The 6,615-nt window shown below is 41.6% G+C and overlaps 1 protein-coding gene across 1 annotated transcript in view; it reads left to right on the top strand.

The window, feature by feature from the left end:
• LOC104960544 (putative oxidoreductase GLYR1) overlaps positions 1–6,615 on the top strand; it is a 17,992-nt gene that overhangs the window by 1,241 nt on the left and 10,136 nt on the right. The window contains exon 2 of the mRNA XM_010788619.1: positions 5,038–5,047. The gene's annotated coding sequence lies outside the window, so the exon portion shown is untranslated. The remainder of the gene's footprint in view (positions 1–5,037; positions 5,048–6,615) is intronic.

The raw sequence follows: 6,615 nt of genomic DNA, 5'->3' as shown, positions 1-6,615 counted from the left end.
TTCCTGTGCTGTGGTCCACTTATTCCCTCTACGCCACTGTGTTAGAACTCTACGCTAATAAGTGTCGTAACGCAAACATAGGTGTAGAGACTTGAACGTAGAGACTAGGAGACTCAGTCAAAATCGCCGCTACTAAACACACTACTTACTGGATCTACCAGTAAAATCACAGAGGAGGATAGAGTTTAGGGTCACAGGGTTACGGTCCCAATCGCTCCGGAATTGCTTTCCTTCAATAAAAGCTGTTCAGTTTTGTTGACCACAAGTCAGCAAACTTTCAGGTCAAAATGTAACTGTATTGTTGCTGACACTGTACACTGAGCTCAGCAAAACAAAGCATCACCACCATCTCTCTGTTTACAACAAGCTCATGAAAAGCCATGCATTCCTCAAAGAGATGCAGCTGTGCACAGGAATCTGAGTGAGTAAATTGGGTCAAGAGAAAGCAGCGCATGTATCTCTCTAGCTAAACAACAAGGACTGCTGAACAGAGGGCGAAGTAGGGATCTGCCAAACATCGTTATTCGCCATGCTAACTGCCATCATCCTTTAAGCAAATGAGATTACATTCACTACAGCAGCGGCCAAATGTTGTCTATCTTGTCTGTGTAGCATTAAAGTTGTTTCTCACGGTCAAAGTAGAACAAAGCTGGCATACGCAGCTGCTGATTGGCCGAAGACGCAACGACTCTGTCACGAGGTGAGAGCAGAACAGGGGCCCTCGCTTGTTTCAAAAGGATATATAAGTAGGGATGTCCCGATCACCTTTTTTTGCTCCCGATCCGATTCCGATCATTTGATTTTGACAATTTGCCGATACCGATTTTTCCCGATCCGATCTTTATGCAATGCATTAAGAGAAAAAAACAAAAAAACATTCAAGTTGTCCCTTAAGGTTATTTTTTCATTTAAATTGGATATTCTATCCAACATGGATATAGCTTCTTTCTTTCACAGCAGCATTGGATCAGTTCAGTTGTGCAGCATTGGATCAAAACAAAATAAAGCTTATCAGTACTCGTTAGCTTACTGCTACAATTAGACACTGCGCCCTGCCCACTCTGTTGCCAGATTTGAGAGAAATAAGCAACCAGGTCTATGAAAACAAGCCCCAAAGAAGCAACACATACATGATGTTCTGTAATTTGAAACCAAAACTAAGGCCTCAGGATGACTTTAAGACTTGAACATGGTCATTTTTGTTTTGTAACATTGAATACAAAATTTTAAAAAAGTATTTACCGATCTTTTGAAAATCACGTGATCGGCTCCGATCCCCGATCACATGATCGGATCGGGACATCTCTATATATAAGTATAAGTATTATACCACCATCTGTTTTTTTTACATGTTTTCTTTGACTTAATACGTGTATATTGCCTTTGTTACGGCAGGAACATATTTAACGCCACCACAACAAGAACAAAAAACCTTGCCCAAGGGATATTAGTAGAGAACTACAGCGAGAGAAAAGGCATATTCCCAAGGCCTTTGTTTCCATTGTCTCAAATTACATATTTCTCTGATCCTTTTAGAAGTGGATTGTAGTTGTTCCAACACTTTGCCTCAAGTAAAAACATTAGCACTCTGCAGTCACTTGCAAATGTTAATTCCGGGTGTTTTTTCTGTCTCTTCTTTGAGATATTATGTGATTCAGCTGTGATTCAATGCGAGGTGTGTTCCAAGGCTCCACCCGCGCTATACCAAAGACATTTCATGAGTCAACTCAGGAGCTTGCGGTGTTTTGTTGAGACTGGAAGTGTCTCCAGCAACTGGTTAGCAAGATTCCAACAATTCATATCTTTAAAGATGACTCAAGTCTCACAAACCAAGGAGCAAAGGATCAGATTATTTTGGTGTTCAGATCTTTCAATTTTAAAAACGTGAATGAAGATGGTGAAACCTCTTTTTAAACTTAACAGATTGTTCATTAATCACAGAGGAAAAAGCAGGCCTTCACTGTTTTGTACCGCCCTGTACCACCAAATGCAAATATCACCTCTACCCCGCTTGCTCCCCAAAAGCACAAGAAGAAATAGAAGACGGTCAATTTGTTGTTTGTTGTGAAAATGTGGCTGTGAGTGCATTCTTTTGGGAAGTTTTGAAACACACACTGGCCTGATTTACCGCCACATTTTTGCAACCACAGTTGAACTGTAATTACAAATAAGTAGACTTCTATAAAGCACATCTGTTGGCGATCTGGCATGGACAGATGTTGATGTCATGACTCATCATTTAGCTGGAAAGTATGAGAAGAAAATTAAGTCTGCCTGTGAAATTCCTGCGTTATGTAACTCTGTTCCTAACATGACTTTGTGGTTACCTGCAGACTGCCTGAATTATCATGCATGCATACACAGAAAAGTAAGTAGGCCATCTTAAAGTCATCTTTATGTTTTCCAGTTTGAAGGACACATGCTACCACACAACTGTAAAAAACTACAGCTTGGGGAAATGGTGGAAGTCAGCGTTTCCGCCAGGGGGGGCGCCTTGCCTTCATTTGACACCCTTAGTCTGGTGGGATTCTTTTCGCCGCCAGCAAAGCGTGTTCCTGTGACGGAAAGTGTACTGCCGGCGAGCCTTGGCGGGGGCCGTGCTAGTGGAGCACGCGCGTGAACTGCGAGCGCCGGAGCCTCGCAGTGGCGAAACTGAGGCTCCGTGGCTCAGTGGATAGTGTGCTGGACTTCGAATCAGGGGGTAACAAGTTCGAGTCCCACTGCAGTCAGCATGTAGTTGTGTCCCTGAGACTAGGGATGTCCCGATCACCTTTTTTTGCTCCCGATCCGATTCCGATCATTTGATTTTGACAATTTGCCGATACCGATTTTTCCCGATCCGATCTTTATGCAATGCATTAAGAGAAAAAAAAGAAAAAAAGCATTCAAGTTGTCCCTTAAGGTTATTTTTTTATTTAAATTGGATATTCTATCCAACATGGATATAGCTTCTTTTTTTCACAGCAGCATTGGATCAGTTCAGTTGTGCAGCATTGGATCAAAACAAAATAAAGGTTTCGTCCATGAATCACTTGATAAAGAAAGATTCACATGAGACATGATTTCATATGTGAGCAGTTTGAATCAGTGAGACATAGAAAACTAAAGAGATAATAATTTTATTCTACATTACAGATGGTTCGAAGCCAGTATTGCATCTAAAGCCACTTCTAGTTGAGATTTGAGGCCCTTTAATAAGCAACAAATCCTCCTCAGCAGTGTACTTGTTGTAAAGCTGCCACTAGCAACCACTCTCTCCATTAAACCCTTACTTCACCAGGCAGACCTATTGAAGGTGTGTGTGTACGGACTTGTTTGATGCCCTAGGGTAGTTAAACCTCTTGAAATAATGAAGGCTGAAACAATTAGACGCTGGCCTTGTAATAAAAAGAGCTGTTAGGTAAGCTTCGGATGGTGATAAAGACTGTTGAACTAAAGACAAAAGGAACAGAATGTACCGTGATATGTGTGCTGCTGTTGGGTGAATCCAAGAAAGGACAGCCAACTATCTCACTTGGAAGACATCTGGCATTCGTCAGAGCAAATGCATCTAATCAGCCGTCCCACTGCCAGTGGCCCCAGTGTCCCAGCTGGGAGATTAGGCTCTGGCCTTGGCTTTAAATTCACTTTATGAGCAACACAGCGTTTGTTATGGCTTCTAAGAGTGAGACAGTCTGGAGGCCCAGAGAGACAAGGCTGCTGTGGTGTCTAACTCACATCTGAATATTTGTTCAGTCAAGGGCAATAATCAAAAACTCACCTTGACTTTTTTAATTGTTATGTGTTTTGTTTTAATGACTTTTTCTAGTTCATGTTCAAAAAGCATATTGTTTTCCATGTAAAGATAACATGTTGTTGTTCTTGTTAAAGATGTTTAATCCCTAAGAGACTTTATTTATGTTCAAGGTCGTCTCTCATCAGTGTGTGTGTGTCTGTCTGTCTGTCTGTCTGTCTGTCTGTCTGTCTGTCTGTCTGTCTGTCTGTCTGTCTGTCTGTGTGTGTGTGTGTGTGGCCATATCTCCGGCTAGGAAGGTTGCATCAACGTGCTCCCGTCTCTAGCACCCCCGCAGCCCGAGCTACGAGTGAAAGAACTGAACTTACTGTAAGTTCAGTTCTTTCACTCGTAGCTTTAAAGTCAAGCTTCAGTTTAAGATTCACCCTGTAATAGAAACATGTGATGGAGCACTGAGCACTGACTCAGATGGTTTATTTCACCGAACCATCTAAATCTCCATTGGAAGCCATTTGGAAAAGTATTTTAAAAATACTTGGCAGGTGATTGGATCAATCTGTCTATCACCTTCTATCATGGGCCACTTCTGATTGGTTAACAATGACTGGTACATGTGGAGCACAGCACTTCTGATTGTTGTGGATGACTGACACACAAGAAGAACAAAACAAAAAAAATGTGTGTGTTTGAGATCTCATATGTATATTGATGTTTAGATGTCATAATTGTACAAAGCTTTCGCAATATATACGTCACTATGGTCATGCTAATAAAGCTATTTGAATTGAATTGATGTTTCTTATGATTTTACATCACAAGGCTAACCTTCTTTTGTCTATTCCCTTCTAGAAAACAATACAACGCAAATAAAACCTCCTGTTGACACAAGACTCCGCCCATGCACTACCTTGTTTACTTAATGTATTGCAGGAAAGATTAATCAAAACGCTCAAAACACTTTGCGGTGACAAGGCATTGTTACATGTCTAGTGTCCAAAGAAACGGCCTCTCTCCTGGCAACAAGTCAGTGCTCTGTCCCAGCACTTGGCATCATTAATCAGTTCACTAATATAAAAAGGTGTATCTCATGGTAAATGTTCCACTAAAGCACTTTTTCCATGGCATTAGTTCCCAAAAAAGACTTTCAACCAGATACCAATAAATAGTCTTTTTTGCAAAAAAATTTAACTGATAAATTTAAAAGCTATTGCTCAATAACTTTTTAGTTTATGTGTGTTGTTGTGAATCATTAAAGATATTTAGAAGACTTCCAAACAACTGTCAATACTAATATATTCCCAGAGCAGTCTCAGAATCAAAAAGCCTTTTTTCGCCCAACAGCAGGGAAATGTATCGCGTCACCACGGCAAGGTACAGATAAAAAGGCAAAAGTTAAATACTTCTGCATTCAAATGAAAGCCACGTGCGTCTTCCACAAGCTGTGGTTCGTGAAGGGCAGAATGGAAACTTCATTTGGCTGACAAATGAGCTCCAGTGACCCTGGATTGCGAGCATTTATCTCAGCAAAACGAGGATGGAAAACATGGAAATAAAGAAGTGAGTGGCAGGACCTAAATTACAGAATAGACTCACTCATAAAACCTAAGGTCAGTTTGCTTCATCTTTCTATTGTCACAAGTAAGCGTCTAAAGACCAGAGAAGTTGGCTCCGTTAAAAGTTATAGTAAACAACTTTAGACGCTGATATCAGATATCTGAAAACAAACCAGGATGAGACGCCGGATGCATTGATTGCCTGAATAAGGAACAGTTCTTACTGCCAGCCAGTGTCCTGTTTCTTCTGGCAGGTGAAAGTGTAAACAGATACCAGGGCAGAGGAGGCAGCGGACATACAACACTGCAACAACATCATATATGATATATATCAAGCCTTCATAACCTTCAGCATCCATCTGGTTGAATTCCACATATTTATTTGTAATTACAATAATGAGTATTTTATTCCTGTACTATTTAATCTTAGATTCTGTTTTTAGCTCATCTTATTATTTTATATGTATATAGTTTACTTCTTAGACATTTACCTGTACATTGGTCTTGGCAACATTCTATTGCACTATTTTATTTCAGTTTTCTTCTTATATCTTATATATATGTATGTTGCATTGCTGAAGGAGCCTGGGACTTAAAGGTCCCATCATGTCATGGCCATTTCTACTGATCATAATTCCATTGTTGAGGTCTACTAGAATACATTTATATTGTTCAATTTTCCAAACTCACATTGGTTTCTCGTACGGCATCTCTGTATAGTATGTGTATTCACTCTCTGTCCTAAACGGCTTGTTGGAGCTCCTGCCCCCCCTCCCTGTGAGCCCAGTGGCCGTCTGCGAGACACAGCAAAACCCAGCCCGAAACACACACACACCCGCAGCCTGGCTGGGAGTTTGTGTGTGTGCTCAGGCTGAGTTCCGCGGTGTCTCACGGACCCTACACCAGTGAGCCAGCTCACACTGTCCGCTCCTCGCAGCAGCGAGCCTCGCAATGTCCCGCCGAGTGTGTGTGTGTGAGGAAGTCCACGGATTGGTCCAAACGTAACGGCTCCGCGGACGTAACGTAACGGCTCCGCGGATTGGACCAATCTGCGGAGCCGTTACGTTACGTCACTATACCCAAATACGTCACTATACCCAAGAAGTAAACAATGGAAAAAGAGAAATCTCCAACGAGGCGTTCTGGGGCAGTATAGACAGGTACTTTCTGTGTTAGACTTTTACTCGCTACAGGCCCAGGGTGTACTTTGAGGGTTTGTGACTGCAGACCGTTTACATGCAGAAAAAGCTACATAACACACAAGGGGACGGGTAATAACCAGAAAAGCATGACATGGGACCTTAAGATTCCATTGCCATTACTACACTG

Source organism: Notothenia coriiceps, unplaced genomic scaffold, assembly GCF_000735185.1.
Source record: "Notothenia coriiceps isolate Sejong01 unplaced genomic scaffold, NC01 NC01_scaffold00031889, whole genome shotgun sequence".
Lineage (NCBI taxonomy): Eukaryota > Metazoa > Chordata > Actinopteri > Perciformes > Nototheniidae > Notothenia > Notothenia coriiceps.
The sequence above is the reverse complement of the archived record's forward strand: the minus strand, read 5'-3'. Positions and strand labels throughout refer to the sequence as shown.